At 46.8% G+C, this 21,516-nt stretch overlaps 2 long non-coding RNA genes across 4 annotated transcripts; one reads left to right on the forward strand and one right to left on the reverse strand.

Annotated features, from left to right (window-relative positions):
* Positions 1-5,655: 5,655 nt before the first annotated feature.
* On the forward strand, positions 5,656-11,392 carry LOC146891117 (uncharacterized). The gene is made up of 3 exons (XR_014998088.2): positions 5,656-5,781; positions 6,322-6,448; positions 11,181-11,392. It is a non-coding gene; the product is annotated as an uncharacterized LOC146891117 (long non-coding RNA).
* A 1,161-nt stretch (positions 11,393-12,553) lies between these two features.
* On the reverse strand, positions 12,554-21,300 carry LOC125415251 (uncharacterized). Of its 3 annotated transcripts, none has more exons than XR_015735583.1 (4): positions 21,179-21,300; positions 19,657-20,014; positions 16,242-16,331; positions 12,554-13,036 (listed from the first exon to the last, which is right to left on the reverse strand). It is a non-coding gene; the product is annotated as an uncharacterized LOC125415251 (long non-coding RNA). The 3 variants fall into 3 exon arrangements; XR_007236582.3 differs by having other exon boundaries at positions 12,554-13,453; XR_014998086.2 differs by having other exon boundaries at positions 12,554-13,453; positions 21,171-21,300.
* Positions 21,301-21,516: the final 216 nt, after the last annotated feature.

Genomic DNA, 21,516 nt, shown 5'->3' on the forward strand with positions numbered 1-21,516 from the left:
ACAAGAAGAGAAGGAAAAGAAATCACTCTCTCCCACAGCGCTGAGAGCAAGGGCAGTCGGGGGCTCTGGCCAGGAACTTAGAATCGTGAGGGTGTGCCCCAGACGTACGGCAGCATTTAGAAGTGATGGGGTGGCTGTGATGGAGTCTGGAGCACTGAGAGATCAGTGTCCCCGAGCAGCAGACTCCATGAACAGCGACCGGCATCCACTGGTGTCCGGCTGCCCATGTTTCTTGGGAGACGGTAACAGGGCGGGATCCACAGTAACTCAGTTTTGAGCTTGCTGCTGAAGCCTTCCTCCATGCCTGATTCACCCTCCTGGTCTTTCTCTGGGGTCTTGGAGCTCCTGAGTCACCTTAAGTAAACCCTTCTTCCATTGACCAGTCAACCAACACTGTTGTTGTCGGGATTTTTTTCTTTTGTTTTGTTTTGTTTTGTTTTGGTGTGTGTGTGGTTTGAAAACAAGCATCTTGACTAATACAGCAGGAAAATGAGTCACCATTTCAAAAGATATGGCTGCTAAGATGGGGGTGGCAGCCTGCAGTCTGAGCGGTCAGATGAGCATTTGAGGGCAGCCTGGGCTACACAGTGAGACTTTATCTCACAACTCAAGGTGAGGACCCTCCCAGCCTTGTCTTCTGGCCCATTCGCATGCCTTAGTGTGTCAGTCACCTTTCTATCAGGACCCCAGGGACCACTCAGATCAGACCCTCGCTCAGCTCTCATTGGAGAAGTTTCCTCTTGACATAGATGGGAACTAACACAGAGTCAGAGACGTACAACTGGACCACGTGCAGAGAGTGAGGGACATTGGAGCACGCAGTCCTAAATGGGATGTCTCCATCCACCCTACCCCCCAAGGCTCAGGGACCTGTGTGGAAGAGAAGAGAGAAAGTTTACTAGAGCCAGAGGCAATGGCTGACTCTGTAGAAACCGCGGCTTCGGGACACAATAGGATAGCTGCACACACGAACTCACAGAGACTGTGGCAGCAGGCGAAGGACTCCCACGGGTTCAGATCGGGAGGGAGAAGTAGACAAGAGCCCCCTTCATCAGCTACCTGCTAGCACAAGGAACACCAGTTTCCTCCAATGGAGTCTCACTGACATATTAATCTCATTTTGGAGCAGGCCTCATGCCCAGGAGCCAGCACAAAAAATGTCAATGATACTTTCGTAGACTTTTTGTTTCATTTTGGTTTATTTGGGGTACTTTTTTTTGTCATATTGGTCTATTAATTGTTTTGTTTTGTATTGTTTTGTTTTTAAGACAGAGCTTCTCTGTGTAGCTTTGGAGTCTATTCTAGAACTCACTCTGTAGACCAGGCTAGGAGGTGAAGAGGATCCGAGAGGACTCTAGAGAAATCTGGGGAGGTAGAAATATGATCAAAAGATATTGTATGCAAAACTGTTTCCAATAAAAGAAAATCTTAAAAATCAAACCAAACCAAACAGAGCAAACAAAGACATCGGCGCTCTAGAGAAGCTCGAAGGCTAGGCGTGGTACCACACCCCTGTCATTCCAACCATGGAACTACTGCGTAAGTCTTCTCTCAGCGGGGGAAGGGAGCTGGATATCAGCCAAGAGCCAGTCAGAAGCTAAACACACTTTAAAATAAAGAGTGGGCCTCACAGACCGTGTGTTAGAAGGCAGAATGGGCCAAAGGACAGGGGAAAGGCTGGGCAGGCATCCTGCGGGCTAACAGCCTTGAGAAGCAGCTTTGACCTCCTGACCCAGGGACAGGAGGTGCTACTTAAACCTGAGGACTTAGGAGTGGCCCCCTGGGTGGGGTTCAGCTTTCAGCTCAGACTGCTAAGGAAAGGTGCATCGAAAGGAGGGGTGCAGGTGCTCAGAGCTCCCAGGGGTGTAGCTCAGCCAGTGACAGCTTGACAGAGTTTCTGCTAGCACCTGGGGACCTGGGGAGGGGGGATGTGGAGCTGATCCTGGGACCATTCAGAGGAGCCGAAGCCAGGGCTCCTAGATGCTGCTGTGTACACCAGTCCAGGCACGATCCGTTCTGGGGCTCTTTTCATGACTGTTTTCTCAGCACTTTGTTATGGAGTGAATGTCCTCCTCCCGCAAGGTCCTATGTAGAAACCCTAATTGCTGTAGCAGTGTCTGGGGATGAAGACTGCAGCGCTAATAAGATGCTGAGTGTGGAATCCCGCAGTGAGATTAGGGCGCTTGTGTGCTTCTAGGCTTCTGCTTCTTCCAGCCATGTGAGGACACAGTAAGAAAGGGCTATCTGGGTTTAGGGGTGTAGCTCAGTGACAGAATGCTTGCCTAGTGTGTGTGAGCCTGGGTGCCCAGCACAAATGAATACACATACACATGTGTGTACACACACACTCTTGTGCACACACTCATGCACATACACAGAGTTTGTGAATGGCATATATCAGTAATCCTAGCATATATGAGGCAAAGGCAAGAGGATCAACAGTTCGAGGCTATCCTCAGTTGCATGAGGCCCTGTCTAATAACAACAAGTGTTAAAAGAAAGGAAAAAAAAAAGAGCCACCATCTAAAAACCAGGGAAGGGCTCTGAGCAGGCATAGAATCTACAAGCAATGAGATCTTGACTGCCTAGACTCTGGATCAGTAAGTAACAAATGTCTTGGGCTGAATAAGAAAAGAGAGAGAGCAGTTAAAAGCACTTGCTGCTCTTCCAGAGGACCCTACTGCAGTTCCCTGAACCCACATTTGACTGCTCAAAACTGCCTGTAACCCTATTCTAGGGTATCTGATCCTCTAGCCTCCATGGGCACCGGTGCTGATGTGTGCGTGCACAGAAAGACAGACAGACACACATACACATAGTTAAAAAGAAAATATAAAATAAAAGTTATACTCAGAAAAACAACACAATAAAAAAGAAGGCATGCATGTCTTGAACTAAGGGGATTGTTCAGGGGCAGAGTGTGTGCTCAGCAAGCATAAAGCCGTGAATCTGACCCACAGTGCACACAAACAGAGGAGGGGAAAGAAAGGAAGAGGAAGAGGGAAAGAAGAGGAGAGGAGGAGTCAAGAGAAGAAAAAGAATGCAGTCACTGCTAATAGTCACCACTAAGACACAATGGAAAGGCAGAGACACCTGCAGGCTTCATAGGGTTTCTGAAACAGAACACCCACTCAGTCCCTGGCTAACAGATGGCTAAAATGTGCACACCTTGACAATAATTATAAAGCCCACGACTACGCACGACATTATTACAGGTGTGTTTATTCAGAACTTCATATACGCAGAGTGTTCTGCTGTAATATCTTGTGTATAGATATGTGCTGATTCTAAATTCTTTTCTTGTTTTACATTTTGACTTTTTGAGACATCGTCTCCTGTAGTCCAGGCTGGGCTTGAACTTGCTATGTAGCTGAGGACAGCTTCAAACTCCTTCCTGATCCTCCTTCCTGCCTATATCCCCCAGGTGCTGGAATTAGAAGTGTGCTCCACCCTGCCTGGCTGATAATATTTATATTCTGGAGTCAGGACGCCATTACATTGCTCAGATTGGCTAGCAACTCGCGCCCTTCCTGCTTCTGCCTGCTGCATCGCTGGGATTGTAGGTAATTGTTCCTGCCATCACAATAAATTAGAATTTTATGGGGAAACCTAATAACAAATTTTGAATAAAGAGTAATTTAGTTAATAGGATTTTACCAGTGCAAATTTCTTGGTGTATTTGGTTTGGTTTGGTTTTGCATTAGATAGGCCTCCAACACTACGTAGCAGAGGTGTGCACCCCTGTTCTAAGTTTATGAGGTACTGGAGATTAAACACAGGACTGAGTACAGGATGAGCCAGACCTCTGCCAACTGAGCTACATCCTTAGCTCTATCTTATACGGACCTACTGACATTAGGGGACATTGCATGATGAGTATGAGGATCTCTCTCTCTCTCTCTCTCTCTCTCTCTCTCTCTCTCTCTCTCTCTCTCGTTTTTGCAAACAGGTCTCGTGTAGCCCAGGATAGTCTCAAACTCACTAGGTAGTCACTATATAGCTGAGCAACCTTCAACTCCTGATTCTCCTGCCTCTACTCCCAAGCGCTAGGATAACAGGATTGTACGACCATGCTCAGTTGAGGAGGGAGCTTTCTATGCTGCCTATCTTTGCAATCCTTTGCTTGAGTAGCTTCCTCCTGGGAAAGGCTCTAGCAGGGCCCAGCGTGAAGTCTGGAGGTGTCGCTCAGTGGGAGGATGGAGCTAATATGTGGGAGGCCCTGGGTTTATCCCTAACACACAAACACAAGCCTAGTGTGACCCTATCGAAAACTGCTGATCACTGCAGTCACGGACCTTTGTCCCTGGGCTACAGTGACTGGGCTAGGATTGGGTATATGAACCAAGCTGGACCAGTCAGTCTTCCCCTGGTGACTTTCTACCCAAAAATAGGGTAAGAGAGGGAACTCAGCCATAAATAAAGAGGGTCTTTCTGTCTGCACAAGTTGCTTAGGCTGGGAGCACAGGGGAACGAAGGCCATCTCCCACAGCACGAAGGAAGAACTCTGCCATAGATGATGCTGTCTGCATGAGGAGAGAAATGGCACGGAAAGGGGGAGGTCTCAGGAGTTGCCGGAGCTGTGATTTCAGGAACTAAAGTCTCAGGATTCTCACCTCCTCACCCCCTCACCTCCCAGGGCTCAGCTGTCAGAGTACCCCTTGACTCTGGGAGGCCACCGTTATCCTACAGTCGGATAGCTCCCCTTTGCCTGTAAACCAGGGTAAGCCATGTTCCTGTCACTCCTTGGTCAAAGGAATCCACACCCCGTTTGTCAGGGTCACTTTGAGGAATTCACTGGCTGCGAAGGCCGTCCTGACCGCTCACTTTGTGAGCGTGAGGTATAGGGTTCCTTCTACAAGTCAATACAGCCCACGGCAGGAGATGATGGGTTAGGGAGCGTGGGGTTCCCTTCTGTCCTCATCACCAACTGGCTGAGTGCACTTGGGGAAGACAATCACATGCGCCTTACCTTCTCATCTACACCATTTGTGAAATATTAGAAATTCTCAGCACCTCAGACGGGGTTATAATATTTTCTATGTATGTGTGCATGCATGTATATGTGTGTTTTCACATGTATGGGATGTGGGAGTGCATGTGAGTGCATGCGTAGATGTGTGCACTTGCATGTGGAGACTGAGGTTGATGGAGAACATCTTGGGTTGTTCTTCTACCTTTCCCACTGAGGCAGGTTTCTCAGTCACACCAAGAGCTGGTCAATATGGCTAGTCTTGCTAGCCAACTCTGGGGAATCAATCCTCTGTCCTCACTTTCTGAGGCTGGACTTATGGGTGGGCCTTTGTTCTGACTGGTGTTGTGCCAACTTGACACAAGCTAAAGTCGTCAGAGAGGAAGGAGTTTCAGCTGAGGAAATGCTTCCATGAGATCCAGCTGTAAGGCATTTTCTCAATTAGTGATCAGTGAAGGAGGGCCTAAACAATTGTGGGTGGTGTCATCCCTGGGCTGGTGGTTCTGGGTTCTGTAAGAAAGCAGGCTGAGCAAGCCAGGGAAACAAACCAGTAAGCAGCACCCTCCATGGCCTCTGCATCAGCTCCTGCCTCCAGGATCCTGCCCTATTCAAGTTCCTGTCCTGACTTCCTTTAATAATTAATAGCAATATAAAAGTGTAAGCCAAATAAAACCCTTTCTCCCCAACTTGTTTTCTGGTCATGGCATTTTGTCGCAGCCAGAGAAACCTTGACTAACACAGACTTCTTGCATTTGCATGGGATTCTGGGGATCCACACTCGGGCCTTCATGTCTGCTGAGCTTTCTCCCCAGGTAAATGAGCTACTATGTGTGGGGTCACAGGACAGCTCCAGCCGAGTTAAACAGTTCTTAGGGTTCCTCTTCTCCTTCGTGGGCGTTCCCCAAGACGTCCTCACTAGTGGGATTCAACACTGATTTATTTGACCTAAACCTTTGACTTCCTTTACTTCTTGTTGTTTTAGATTGCTCAATAAACGTTAATTTTTGACATTTTGCCCCCTTTCTCTTGGGCCACACTGTACTTTTCCTTCTTGCCCACAGTTCCCTCCCAAGTATTGTTCTTTGTGGCTCTCTTTTTCACAATACTTTCTATTTCTATCCCCCGAATATTTGCCTTCCTTCCTTATGAAATGCTCTTTATTCTGCCCCCACACTGGAACTTTCCTACTACAAGGAGCGATTTGCTGTGTGTTTATTTTCTTTGGAATCTTCTCTCTTTTATAGACGCAGGTCATTTATCAGCTGAGGATAGAACTCTTCCTGGTTGGGTCAGGGAATGCTGCAAACTGCCCCGTAATTGCAAGTCCTTGTAATAATGCTTTTTTTGGCCAGGACACAAACCACACTCGAGAAGGTCTTCCTGAGTGCTGAAGGTCAATCAACTAGAACTTTCTCAAGCTTTTAGAGGAGTGGATTCTGGGAACAAAACTGCTTCCCCAGGAGCAACTATTCTCAGGAGGTGAGCATTGGTGATATCCAGGTACTAAGCCTGACTCCAGTACCCGGGAGTCATCTTACCTCCCTAGCCAGCCTGACTCCAGTACCCGGGAGTCATCTTACCTCCCTAGCCAGCCTGACTCCAGTACCCGGGAGTCATCTTACCTCCCTAGCCTCTGTTTCTTTATCTATAGCCTAGGTTTATAGCAGAATCGCCTTGATTTTATAGGAAAATTTTGTTCTAACATGTGTTCACTTCACTGAATGTGTTCATGTTTTTGTGCAAGTATACTCATGATTGTGTGTGTGCATGTGCATGCGTGTGTGAGCATGTAAGTCACAGGACAGCTTTAGGGAGTCAGTTTTCTTCACCTGTCCAGGGATGGACCTCAGGTTTGGTAACAAGCCCCTCTACCCAGAGAGCCAACTCGTTATCCTCCATTGGGTGAAAATTAAAAACGAAATAATTTGCAAACTGGGCATGGTTTCACATGCCTCTGATCCCAGCGATGGGGAGATGGGGTGGGACGAGACCCAGTTAAGGTCGGCCTTGGCTGCATATGGAGTTGGAGGCCAGCTCTAACTTTATAAGAACTTGTATCAAAACAAAAACAAACCATGAAAGAAAGAAAGAAAGAAAGAAAGAAAGAAAGAAAGAAAGAAAGAAAGAAAGGAAGAAAGGAAGGAAGGAAGGAAGGAAGGAAGGAAGGAAGAAAGGAAGGAAGGAAGGAAGGAAGGAAGGAAGGAAGAAAGAAAGAAAGAATTTGGTAGCCTGGAAGTTGCGAAGTACTATATAAATGGAAGCTGTTGCTGGACCAGTTCCTATGGGAGACGGAAACAGAACAGGCTGAATCTCATTCGCTTTGACAGGGCCTGTGCAGTCAAACCAATGGAAGCTACTTTGGTGAAGAGCTGCAGATACAGGCATCTTTAAAACGGCAGACAGATTCGGAGTGTAGGGGCGCATGCCTTGAACCTCAGCACTGGTGGGTCAGAGTGCAGGTAGATCTCTGTTGTAAGCTTGAGGCCAGCCTAGGAGAAGTTTCAGAATTAAACTAAAATGACCCAGGTGGTCTTGGCCTGTGCCTCCTCCTTTACCACCTGCACCAGTGTCCTCACCCAGCCAGGGTTAGCAGAGCCACGGGGCCAGTCGACCCTACACTCTTTCCTACAGTAAAGAGGAAATTTACTTTAGTAAAATTTACTTTACTTTTAGGAAAGAGTATTTAGAGGGTCATACATTTCTTGCCTGCAAAATGGGGCTAGTTAAGTACATAGTACCTGTCTCCACAGGACATGCAAGGAATATGGGGAGGTGAGTAATGCTCCCTGGAGAGGGGACATGGCAAAGAAGCTAACTTTAGAGCAGAGTACTAAAGGCAAGAAGAGATGTTGCCAGAAGGGAATGGGTGCTGAGGAACCCTGCTCTCTGTCCCCCAGACTGGGAACAGCCTGTGCCTTTGACAAAAACATGAATGAGCTTGCTGTGTTCAGCAAGAGGCACAAAGAGATCCTGGCTGGAGTGAGGGCTGCCTGGGTGGGAGGGGCCTGGCAGTGCTAACACTAAGAGAAAGTGGGAGAAGGCTGGAGTTCCAGCATCATGGCCCGGGTTCTCCCCACAGCTCCCCTCAGATCCCCCAGCCCCCCTAGATTTGAAGAGGCCTTACTGTTCTGCCACAGTGGAGAGACTGTTAGGTGCTCTGCAGCCCATGCTGTTGGGAGTTGAAGAACTTTCAAGTTACACTTTTATTTTCTTTTTGAGACAGTTTCTCTGTGTAGCCCCGAATGTCCTGGAACTCACTATGTAGACCAGACTGGTCTCCGATTTACAGAGATCTGCCTGCCTCTGTCTCCTGAGTGCCCAGATGTCAAGTCATACTTCTTAAAGCCAGGCAGGGTGCTGGTATCTGGAGTGCCAGCATTCGGGAGGAGACTAGGCAGGAAGATCGCCAGTGAGTCTGAGACCAACGGGACTTACGGGCTGCAAGGCTTCTACCACTCTCAGTACTAACAGCCCAGTGCGTTTGGATCCGGTTTAGGTTGGTATTTACAGCTGTCTTTCAATTTTCTGGTACTCTGTGTACTAGTGATGAACTGGCGCCGGCTATTCAGCTTCCCCAGATCTCAGTTTCCACATTGGCTTTCATGAGATTTAGACTGTATATAGGCTCCCATGTCTCCAAATCAAGGCTCCTTCCCAGGGTTTCCATCTCAATGGCAAAGCTAGAAACTCACTCCTCACTCTAGCTGCTCCTGGCTAATGTGAGCAGAGCCCTGCCAATCCTCCCGGAACACACCTTTCTCTCTCACTTTGGCGGGCGCCATCCACGCTGCCCCTCTCCATACCTTGCTTGAACCGGGAAGAGCAACTGCTTATTAAATCTCACATCACACCCCAGCGGAAGGCCCACTTGCTGTGAGCTCCAAAGTCCCTGCGCACAGCCTATGAGCCGCTGTGGAGCGTTCTCTGACTTCCATGCCCCGTCCCCACCTGTCATCGTCTTCGTCCTGTTCCCAGAACGCGATGGCGACCTTTCCTGTGCCCTTTGTTGATTTATAGTTCCCCTCCCCTGCCTTTTCTTAGTCTGGAACCTTCTTGGCTGAAAGCCCCCTCCTTGGACGGCCTTGCCTGCCCTCCCTGCCTGGAGTATCTTCCTATGACACGGGTTTCTAACACAATGCTCCTTTCTTCAGGGACTGCCCGCAACTTCTCATTCGCTGTCTTAGATCAGGCTCTCTCCCAAGATGAGGAGACAAGTACAAGATGTATTGAGGAAATGCTCTCAAAGGGCAGCTGGCAGGGAGCAGGACAGGAACGGGGTGAAGAGCGAGGCTCTGGAGTGCAGTCAAGCCTTCTCAGCAGCCCGCAGCGAAGCTTCGTGCTCGGCTCTGCCTGTGACTCTATTCCTATTCCGATCAGACGGACTCATCCGTCAAGGACCTGGCACAGGGTGGGATCAGCGCCCAAGAACCTCCAGCTTCCTCCAGTTGCCCAGGAACAGGCTTCTGGAAGGTTCCAAGTGAAAAGGTGTACTTCAGCAGGCCAATGGCCACAGGTAGCAAAGCTAAGATAATGCCAGTCACACTTGCTTCTTTATTTTTGTTCAAGTTTTTGAAGTTAAGGTTTATTTACATCATATCTCCCTTTCTCTTTCAACCCCTCCCACACCTCCCCTTTCTCCCTCTCAAATTTATGCCCCCTTTTGTTATTGTTTTCCAACACACACACACACACACACACACACACACACACCTTGCTTAATCCAGTTAGTGTTGTTTGTATGTGTATAATTTCAGGGCTGACCAATTGGTATTGGATAGCCCATTAGGGGCTCTTCCCTGGGAAAGACTTTCTCTCCTCTCTGTGCTCCTTAGTAGCCTATAGTTCTTTGTGCAGGGGTGAGGTCTCATGAAATTCCTCCCTTCCGTGTTATTGGTGTTGTAGTTCTTGTTTCGGCCTTGTTAATTGGTATTGTATTTATTCTGGTCTTGGTCAGGCAGCCATATTGTTGAGATATCTTTCAAAAAAGATTGCTTAATTTATTTATCTATGTGCATGCCTATCTCCATATAGGTACATATGCACAAGTGTGTGCAGGTACATACATGCTGGGACTAGAAAAGGGGGTCACGTGTCTTCATCTGTCACTTTCCACCTACCCCTTTGAGTTGGAGTTCTCCCTGAACCTACAGCCCCTGTTTATTGGCTATGCCAGAAGCCAGCAAGCCCCAGCAATCTTCCTGTCTCCCACCCTTGGAGCTGGGGTTACAGGCATTCAAGGGATGTCTGATTTGTTATGTGGGGGACAGAATATGAATTCCAGTTCTCACGATTTTGCAGCAAACACTGTTAACTGATGAACCAACTCTCCAGTCCCATAACGCTTCTGGATTATATTGTAATACCCTAACTTAAATCAGCAACAGCATAACCCTTTGGGGATACTGTAGCAGGCTTTCTTGGATCTCCAGACCCGAAATCTTGACATGAAGACTTAGTATTAGTTATGAGTGGTTGGCCTTATCTTATGCTGTCCCACCAGCTCTTACAACTTTAACCTGTTTCTCTTCATCCACGTTTTTCCTCAAGGCTTTTTACCTTTCATTCTGTAGTCTTGCTTTCTTGATTCCTCCAGAATGTCTGGCTGGCTGGCAGCTGCCTGGCTTGCTGACCCTGGGCATCTGTAGTAAGAGGAGGAGTGGGCCGCGTCCTGCTGCCCGGCTAGCTTACCCCCCGAAATAACCACACAGAAATTGTTTTAATTAAATTACTGCTTGACCCATAAGCTCTAGCCTCTTATTGGCTAACTCTCACATCTTGATTCAACCCATTTCTAATAATCTGTATGTCACCACGAGGTCGTGGCTTACCGGGAAAGATTCAGCATGTCTGACCTGGCAGCTTCATGGCGGCTCTCTCTGCCTGCCTTCTTTCTTCCAGCATTCAGTTCTCTTTTTCCCGCCTACCTAAGTTCTGCCCTATCAAAAGGCCAAGGCAGTTTCTTTATTTAACCAATGAAAGCAACACAAATACAAAAGGACCTCCTACACTAGGCATCTCCCTCTCTTTCTTCCTCATTCTCGCTGGAGACTAGGTTCCTCCTCCTACTTATTCCCTCTGCCCACCAGCCCCTCCTATGCCCCCTCTGTCTAGCTATTGGTCATTCAGCTTCTTATTAGACCAATCAGGTACTTTAGTCAGGCAAGGTGAAAAAACAGCATATCTTTAGCTAAACAAATGTTCTATCCTTCAGCAGGAGCTCAGCAACACAGCACAGGTCTGGGGTGTACAGCATCCTGTATCAAAATCCAGCACAAAACTAGGAAAGACACCTCTGGGTCAGCAGATGTGGTGAGCACCCAGATTCTCGGCAGCTCTGCACACCGCCTTGTCTTGTACTTGACCTGCGCATCTCTTCTGGGGGCAATCCTTCAGTTACAGCCTTTCAATAAATGAATAAGTGTCAATAAACTGTCTTCCCGGACTTTATGAGAAAAACTTCTCTCCCTTAGGTTTTTTTTTTTGTGGGGGGGTAATGAGACAGGGTTTCTCTGTGTAGTCCTAACTTGCCTGGAATTTGCTTTGTAGACCAGGCTGGCCTCAAACTCAAAGGTCTGCTGGGATTGAGGGCATTTGCCACCGTGCCTGGCTGTTTCCCTTAAGTGAAACCCCTCTAGCTGACTCACACATGCTGGCTTCAGAGATCGCACAGCTGAGCACAACATGGCCCCTTTCCCAATGAGTCTGCAGCAGGTAACGCCTCGGTTGTGGGTTATGTAGGTCATGATGGCAGCTGCTCTGGCTGTTTTACAGGCACTTAGAGCCGTCTCTGGCTGTTTTTCAGAAGAAAGGAATGAAATTGCTTGGCATCTCTGCTACATATCACGCCTGTCTCCTTTGTTGCCTTAACCTGTGGGGCAGTTCCTACTCGGCTCTGCACATAGGCATGTTGAACATGTCAAAAATGTCCCGTCGGAATTACAGTGCAGGGTTAGTTTGACCTAAACCTGCCTAGCCTCGCTCCTCCCCCACCGAGGTTAAAGATATCCTCAGCTGGGACCAGAGAGATGGCTCAGCAGTTGAGAGCACTGTCTGTTCCTCCAGAGGACTGGGGTTCAATTTCCAGCACCTACATGGTGCCTCACAATGGTCTGTAATTACTGTCTCAGGGGAATTGGTGCCCGACCAGGCACACATATGGTACAAAGACATGCATGCAGACAAAACGCCAACAGATAAAATAAGTAAATAAATATTTTTTACAAGCCACCACCAGTCAAGGTACATGGAACGTCTGACCATGAGAGTGAAAGGCCATACAACTCTGGAAGATGGCCACTGATCCCAGAAAGGACGAGAGCATCCCTCACGGTGTCTGCCTTCCTGTGCCCCATATTCCTGCACTGCCTCTAATCACCCTCATCTATTTGGGGTTGAGCAGCTGATTCACAAGCAAAGCTCTCCCTTCTCCATCCTTTGACTACTTAAGTCAACCTTTCTTCAGCCCCATGACTGACTGGCTTTTTTTTTTCCCCTGAGGAATAAGCATCTAGCCTTGGATCCTGAAACACCATTTGTCTCCGCTGCTTTCCTATTGCTGTGCTAAGACACCATGACCAAGGCAGCTTACAGAAGAAAGAGTTTATTGGGGCTTATACTTCCAGAGGGTGAACCCATGAACATCACGGCAAAAAGGATGGTGTCAGGCAGGCAGGCACAGTGCTGGGACAGTGGCTGAGAGCTCACATCCTGATCTGTGAGCTCAAGGAGGCAGCGGTGGTGGGGTTCCAAGTGGGAGCGGCATGGGTTTTTGAAACCTCAAAACCTGTCCCCAGTGACACACCCTTCCAATAAGGCTGCACCTCCTTTTTGCTTTCCAAAGACTTTCAATAAATGGGGACCAAAGCACCCAAATCTATGAGACTATGGGGGCCGTTCTCATTCGAATGCCGCATTCCACTCCCTGAACATCATAGACCTTGTAGACGTATCGTAACACAAAGTGCATTTAGTCTGACGTCAAAACTTCCCATAGTCTTTCAGTCTCAATACGGTCGCAAGGTCCAAAGTCTCTGTTGAGATGCAAGTCAATCTCTTAATTGTAACCCCCTGTAAAATAAAAAAAAAACAAGCAAACTACACACTTCCAACATACAGTGGCAAAGAATAAACATCACTGTTCCAAACGGGAGGAAAGGGGGCATAATGAAGACATACTGTAGCAAATCAAGATCAAAACCTAGTAGGGCAAATCCCAAATCCTGTAACTCCGTGTCTGCTGTCAAAGAGTTTAGGGCTCTGTTCTTCCAGCATTGCTGACCACAGCATACTCTTTCTTGGGCTGACTCCACTCCCTGTGCGAGCTCTCCTTGTCATCGCTCTGGCACCTCTAATGTCCTGGGGTCTCCAACACCCTCCAGGCGTCACGTCCACAGCTTCATGCCGCGGCCTCTCTGGGCTTCCTCAACGGGACACCTGTGTGATACACGCCTGGCCCCAGAGGAGGATTCCGCAGCCTCTTGACTCCTGTGTGTTATAAGACTCTAAGTCAGAAGTGGCTAATGCTGCAAGTCAGGCAGCTGCTGGGATGGTACCTGGCTCCCAGAGTTACACTTACATAGCTTTGATTTGTTGGTGCTTTTTAGGACCAGAGAAATCCCTGGCCTTTTCCTTTTACAAGTTGCAGGACAGCCTTCAGTAAGTTAGCTAGGTGGAGTCTCCCTGAGGGCACCACTCTCTTTATTTCATTTCTTCTCATCTCTTTCAACACAAACCTGGGCTCAGACATTAAATTTCTTTTTTTTTTAAATATTTATTTATTTATTATGTATACAATATTCTGTCTGTGTGTATGCCTGCAGGCCAGAAGACAGCACCAGACCCCATTACAGATGGTTGTGAGCCACCATGTGGTTGCTGGGAATTGAACTCAGGACCTTTGGAAGAGCAGGTAATGCTCTTAACCTCTGAGCTATCTCTCCAGCCCCCAGACATTAAATTTCTTGGTGCTCTTTTTATCCTCACACTTGATGCTTTGTACTTCTTTTTGCCCCACTTGTTCATTTTCATTGTGGACCTGTATATGTGTAGTCACTAATAACTTGCATACGTGTAGTCACTAATAACCTGCATATGTGTGGTCACTAATAACCTGCATACGTGTGGTCACTAATAACCTGCATACGTGTGGTCACCAATAACCTGCATACGTGTGGTCACTAATAACCTGCATACGTGTGGTCACTAATAACCTGCATACGTGTGGTCACTAATAACCTGCATACGTGTGGTCACTAATAACCTGCATATGTATGGTCACCAATAACCTGCATACGTGTGGTCACTAAAACCTGCATACATGTGGTCACTAATAATAACTTGCATATGTGTGGTCACTAATAACCTGCATTCATGTGGTCACTAATAACTTGCATACATGTGGTCACTAATAACTTGCATACATGTGGTCACTAATAATAACCTGTATATGTGTGGTCACTAATAACCTGCATACATGTGGTCACTAATAACCACATGACAGAATCATACTAGGCTGTCTAGAAATCTCCTCTACCAACAAATTTAGTCCAAAAACTCTTCAATTTTGTCTCAGACAAATTTTTAGGAAAAGAGAAGAAAGCATTCATGTTCTTTGCAAAACCAGAACGGCCTGTAGCCCAGTTGCTGATGTGGCTTCCCTCTGAAACCCCTTGAGCTGGGCCTCCATAGTCCACATTCTTCTCATGGTTGTGGTCTTCCCAGGTCCTCTAAGGATGGCACATTAAACCCTGCTTTCCTAGTTCGAAGTCTTAAAGTCTTCCACATTCTTTCACGAGGACATCATAGTCAGGCCTGTCACAGCAGTGTCTGACTCCTGGTACCAAGTTCTCTCTTAGTTACTTTTCTAGTGCAGTGCTAAAATACCATGACCAAGGCAACTTATAGAGAAAGAATTTATTGGGGTTTACAGTTCCCACAGACTGTAAATGAAGACCGTTCCTTTGCTTTCCAGCCACCCAGACCCTAATAAGCACACAGAAACTATATTAATGAATTAATTACAACACTGGCCAATAGCTTAGGCATATTCCTAGCTAGCTCTTACATCTTAGATTAACCCATTTCTATTAATCTGTGTATCACCATGAGGCTGTGACCTACTGGTAAGATTCTGGCATCTGTCTCCTTCAGTAGCTACATGGTGTCTTTCTGACTTCACCTTCTCTCTCCCTGCTTTACAGTTTAACCCCCACCCCAGCTATATTCTGGTAATAAAACATGTCCACAGCATACAGAGGGCAATCCCACATCGCACAGACTATTCAAATATATGCACCTATAGGAGTCATTCTCATTCAATCACACCATTCTAGCATCAAATATGAGGAGGCAAGATCACAGGAGCCCTTGCTGAGAGCTGGTCGGTTAGCAGTACAAGATACCCAGGGTCTTAACTGGTGTCTGATGTGGGTGAAAAATATATATGTACTTAGGCTGTTTCTAACATTACTTAATCACTTTCTATCACTAGGAGAATCATTCAATCATTTGGAAAACACATTGATTGCCACCTGTGTGGCAGGTAATAAGCAAATTAAACGTTAAGGCTGTAGCAGTGGATGAGAAGATGGTGTATTTACCATGGAGGAGGGACCTATTCTCTAGCACAGAAACTCGCCAAATGACCCAGACTAGCCTCAGATTCACAGCCATCTCTTACCCCAGTCTCCTGAATACGAGGGGTGCCACCTTGAACTCAGGTTCCTCCTGCCTCCGCCCACCAAGTGTTGAGATTATGAACCTCACCATGCTTACTTAGCTTCCAAACATACTGTGAGTTCATCATGGGCGCCTCAAAGAGCCAGAAACAGTGGTGACTTTTTGTCACCCAGGGAAATGAAAGTGTTACCTGTTAGAATTATTGATTGTAAAACTGCGCACTGTGGCTGGAGAGATGGCTCCGCAGTTAGTGGCACTGGTTGCTCTTCCAGAGGACCTGGGTTCAATTCCTAGCACCCACATGGCAGCTCGCAACTGTCTGTAACTCCAGTTCCAGGGTATTCTCACAAGACATTCATGCAGGCAAAACACCAACGCACATAAAAATAAATAAATAAATCTTTAAAAAAAAAAAACCTGAGTGTTGCAGTGCATGCCTGGAATTCCAGCAAAGGCAGGGGCATTAGAAGTTCAAGGTCATCTTTGTCTATATAGAATGTTCTAGATCTTGCCTCAAAAACTTTTTTTTTAAAGGCAAAGTAGAGGAATCAACAAAGGATCTACTTAGACACAGGCAAAGCAATACATTAGTCACCTTATTGCAAAGAAGAGAACCAGATGCATTTGGGTGGTCCAGGAATCAGCTCTGAAATGAGGGTTGTCTTGCAGTAGGTGGAATCCAACCCTGTGGAAAGCGGGAGAATTGGCTGAGCCCAGCAGTTAGGGCACAGCCTGGGCAACACAGACGAACCTATCTCTAAACAAATCAAAGCCCAAATGAGCAATGACATCAAACTATCATTAAAAGGATACAATAAAATTTTGCTTTTTTTGAGAGTCTTATTGAGCTCAAGCTGGCCTCAAACTTGACTCTGATGATTTTGAACTCTGATGACCTTGAACTTCTTTCTGTTCTCCGAGCCTCTGCGTTCCAAGTACTGGGCTTACGGATGGGTTCATGTTGACTCAGGTCTGGCTTTTTATTTTTTTCCTTTCCTTTCTTTTTTACACAGAGTCTTATGTGGTCTGGGATAACCTAGGACTTTTTTACACAGAGTCTTATGTAGTCTGGAATAGCCTAGGACTTTTTTTTTCCCACAGAATCTTATGTAGTCCAGGATAGCCTAGGACATTTTTACACAGAATCTTATGTAGTCCAGGATAGCCTAGGACTTTTTTGGGTTTTGTGCAGAGGATGAACTTGAATTCCCAACTCCCCCAGGACTAGGATTTCAGGCACATGGTGTCACACCTGTTTTGTTTTGTTTTGCTTTAATGCGGTGCTGAGGAGTCAACCCCGGGGTTTCATTTGTGCGAGGCAAGTGTTCCACCAGCTGAGCTACTCCCACAGCTCAGCATCTTGATTACATACCTTGGGGGTGGTCAAAGATGACTATTCTGGGCTGTGACTCAGACATGTTCTCAGAGACCTCACCAGCCCCTGATGTCATTCCCAGGGGCTGGAGAAATTTCTCAACGGCTACAAACACTGGCTTCTCTAGAGGACTCAGGTACAATTCCCAACCCCACAAGGTGGCTCACAACCCCACAAGGTGGCTCACAACCCTCTGTAACTCCAGGTCCAGGAGATCTAAGATCCTGTTCTGGCCTCCACAGGCACTACCTCCACATGGTACACAGACTACATGCAGACAGAACATCCATACCACTAAAGATGAGAAAAGAGAGTCCGACTTGGTGCACACCATTAATCCCACACTTGGAGGCAGAGCTCCTGTGTGTGAGGCCATTCTGGTCTACATAGTGAGTTTCAGTCCAGGTGGAGGAACATGGTGAGATCTGATCTCAAAAGAAGAATGAGGGGAGGGCAAGGAGAAGCAAAAGAAGCTGATTGTAGCAGTGCACACCTGTGATCCCAGGACTAAGGGGCTGAAGGAAAAAAATTGCCACAAATTTGACACCAACCTGGGCTACATAGTAGGTTCCAGAGTTGTCTAGGCCACATAATGAGAAGGTATCTTGAAAACCAAACAAAAAAAGATGAGACCGCAGTATCAGAGTTGCCTTGAGTTTAGTGGTCCCGGAATTAGCTAATAAAAGCATGGACTCCAGTCAGACTTGGACTTTAAATATGCAATGAGTAATTTTTAACACGTGCGTGACCCACGCTTTACAGTCCAGTTCTACACGATCGTTTATCTGACTCAGATGAACTAAGCATCGTGGGAAGTCCTGCAGTAGCATGTGGGGGCCAGTGTCTGAATCCAGACTTCTGCAGTAGCTGTGCTTGACCCTAGGGGATGACATTCTTTTCAACAGAGGTAATTCTCACGCGGTCTGACAGCCTGCCAGCAGCCCACTCAGCCACTGAGGAAACAAGTCCTTTGGGTTTTGATGGAGAACTGAGAGTGTCGGTCAGGATATCTGCTCTGGCAACGGACTCTTGATAGCTTGCTTCCTGTAATGTGCTAGAAGAATGTGGCATTGCACGGAATTAATGAGAGGGTCAGAGAATCGGCACCGAGCGCTAAGGAGCGGGAAAGCATGCCAAGGTCACCGCGCAGTGACAGCCTGGTTGAGTGGTCAGTTCACTGACCAATGCAGCCGCAACTCTTTGACCACCGTATTGAGTAACTATGCTAAGTAACTCCACTATGGTGTCAGTCCCTTAATCCTCGCTGTGCTTAGGTTGGGTCAGGTCAATGCAGGCCTTGCTCTACAGTGGCAAGAGATGTCATACTCCTGGCCTAGTCTCTCATACACTTCTTTTTTTTCTGAAAATATTTAATACTTAGAGCCCAGTATTAGAAATGGTATTGGGCTGGTGAGGTCTCTGAGAACATGTCTGAGTCACAGCCCAGAATAGTCATCTTTGACCACCCCCAAGGTATGTAATCAAGATGCTGAGCTGCGGGAGTAGCTCAGCTGGTGGAACACTTGCCTCGCACAAATGAAACCCCGGGGTTGACTCCTCAGCACCGCATTAAAGCAAAACAAAACAAAACAGGTGTGACACCATGTGCCTGAAATCCTAGTCCTGGGGGAGTTGGGAATTCAAGTTCATCCTCTGCACAAAACCCAAAAAAGTCCTAGGCTATCCTGGACTACATAAGATTCTGTGTAAAAATGTCCTAGGCTATCCTGGACTACATAAGATTCTGTGTAAAAATGTCCTAGGCTATCCTGGACTACATAAGACTCTGTGTAAAAATGTCCTAGGCTACCCTGGACTACATATAAGAGTCTGTGTAAAAATGTCCTAGGCTATCCTGGACTACATAAGATTCTGTGTAAAAATGTCCTAGGCTACCCTGGACTACATAAGATTCTGTGTAAAAAAGTCATAGGTTATCCTGGACTACATAAAATTCCGTGTAAAAATGTCCTAGGCTATCCTGGACTAAAGATTCTGTGTAAAAATGTCCTAGGCTATCCTGGACTACATAAGATTCTGTGTAAAAATGTCCTAGGCTACCCTGGACTGTATACGTAAGATTCTGTGTTAAAAAAAAGTCCTAGGCTACCCTGAACTACATGAGTCTGTGTCAAGGGCCGGGTGGTAGTGGTGCAGGCCTTTAATCCTAGCACTTGAGAGGCAGAGGCAGTCTCAGTGAGTTCGAGGTCAGCGTGATGTACAAGAGTCAGTTCAAGGACAGGCTTCAAAGCAACAGAGAAACCCTGTCTTGGGGGGCAGGTAGAACAAAAAAAAAAAATCTGTGTCATAAAAAAAGAAAGGAAGAAAAGAAAAAGTCAGCCGCGAGACAATCCGCAGTGGCTGGGATTCCAGCTACACATATGTAGCTAGAGATTTTAACAGGCTGGGGTCTCAATGATCTTGTAAATATTTATGCTACCTTTGTCTCCTAAAGGCATTTTAGTTTTCAATATTGGATTGTATTATTTCTTCCCACTTCTGGGTGTCAAACTCAGGACCTTTCCCCTGCTAGACAAGCAGTCTGCCCATAAGCCACACCCCTGCTAGACTGTTTCTATTTGCTGGCTTTTGAGACACAGACTTTCTACGCAGTCCAGGCTACCCTTGAACTTACCGTCCCGTGTCCAGCACTTTAGTGCTAGGATTGCAGATGTGAGTCATGACGCCCAGCTTGGATTAGCGTCTTCTGATGAGGCTGTCTCCTTCCTGAATTCATAAACCAGACCACTCCACTGCCTTCAGATAGACTGCAACTCAGACGTTACCAAAGAACAGTTCTTTAAACTTTGGATCTCGGTCTGCCTGTGGGCTGTAAAACTAATCCCAACGTGTTATTTATTAATTCTTTTACGGGAAGAACTAGCACAGAGGAGAATGCATGCTGCTGTTTTGTGGGCCTTTTCTTGTTCTCTTTATCAGGGAACGTACGCTGGACTGAAGTACAAAGCCATTTCTCACTGGACAGCGATCCTCTAGAATTAAAATCAAAGAAAGAATGAAATAAATATACGAATAAATGTGTTATTAATGTGTAAATGTATTATCAAGGGCTGGAGAGATGGCTCAGCGGTTAAAAACACTACCTGCTCTTCCAAAGGTCCTAAGTTCAATTCCCAGCAACCACATGGTGGCTCACAACCATCTGTAACGAGATCTGGTGCCCTCTTGAGGAAGAGACCTGGTCAATCGACCTCATCAACATAGACCATGAAACCTAATATGGAGAAGTTCAATAGAACCGCCATATATGGGCTGCTCATGCATGTTTCAGCCTTGCCAGGGCATACATTTTATTTCAAACTTCATTCAAATGTGTTATTAAAGCATATATAAATATATATAAAAACAGAAATACACAGTTCTGAGAGGCAGAGGGTCACAAAAAACAAGACAGAGAAGCCGAATGGATCCAAGTTCAAGTTCTAGCTGGTGCTGCTCTTATTGGCTGAGTGGCAGAGCTGGATGATTTGTTGTTGTTGTTGTTGGTTGTGATCATGGCGCTGGTGTGTATATGTGAGGGGGTCTTACTGTATTGCCCAGCCTGCTCTCCAACTCGTGATCTTTTTACCTCCATCCATGAGTGTTAGGGTTACAGGCCTGTGCCACTGTACCCTCTGTGTGTGACTCTTAGTGGTTACGCCACAGCATCTCTTCCTTTGAGTCTCTGCATGTCTGTTCCCTTGTCCGTGTTTGCTTCGTTGCCCTTCTCATCCTCCTCGCTGTGTGCTAACACCCTGTTACACACGCTGAGCTATATCGGTTTTATTGGGTGTTGTCTGTTTTGCACGGCTAGGGATGGGGATCCCAGGGTCATTGTGCTCGGTACACAGGTGCGCTTGTACAGCCTAGCCACTGACTGAGAACCTCGACAACATGTTTTTAAAAATAATCTGAATTTCCTCTCCGATCTTTAGGATGACCCACCGCTCATTCAAAAGTGTGTTGCTTTGACTGGTCGTGGCGGCACACACCTTTGATCCCAGCGCTTGGGAGGCAGAGACGGGAAGAAGTCTGTGAGTTCCAGGTTAGCCTGATTGACACAGCCAACTCCAGGCCAGCCAGAGATACAAAGGGAGACGGGAGACGCTGTCTTGAAAAACAAAAACAAACAAATGACCACAACAGAACCATCTCACCGGCTGTGGGGGGTCTTTGCTGTGAAACTTCTCTGTCCCTTTCTGGTGGGCACTGATTTCTCTTCCTCCGAGCTTCTGGTGTCCTTGTTGCTTTTACCACCAGCTGAGCCTTTACCACCAGGCAGCTCTAGTCTGCCTTGCAGTGGGTGCTAACTCTCCTATTTATGGATATCTTATCTCTCTCTTCTTCTCTAGCCTTCCCCAAGCGCCAGAAACCATTTTTAGCGGGCCTGTTGACTAACTGGCTAGCATCACTGCGTTTGCTTTCTGTGGCTGTGATAAAATGCCAGAGCAAACTAGCATACATGGCAGAAAGTTTCCTTTGGCCTTGTGTGCAG

The sequence above is a fragment of the Myodes glareolus genome, chromosome 19 (genome assembly GCF_982192425.1).
Source record: "Myodes glareolus chromosome 19, mMyoGla1.1, whole genome shotgun sequence".
Lineage (NCBI taxonomy): Eukaryota > Metazoa > Chordata > Mammalia > Rodentia > Cricetidae > Myodes > Myodes glareolus.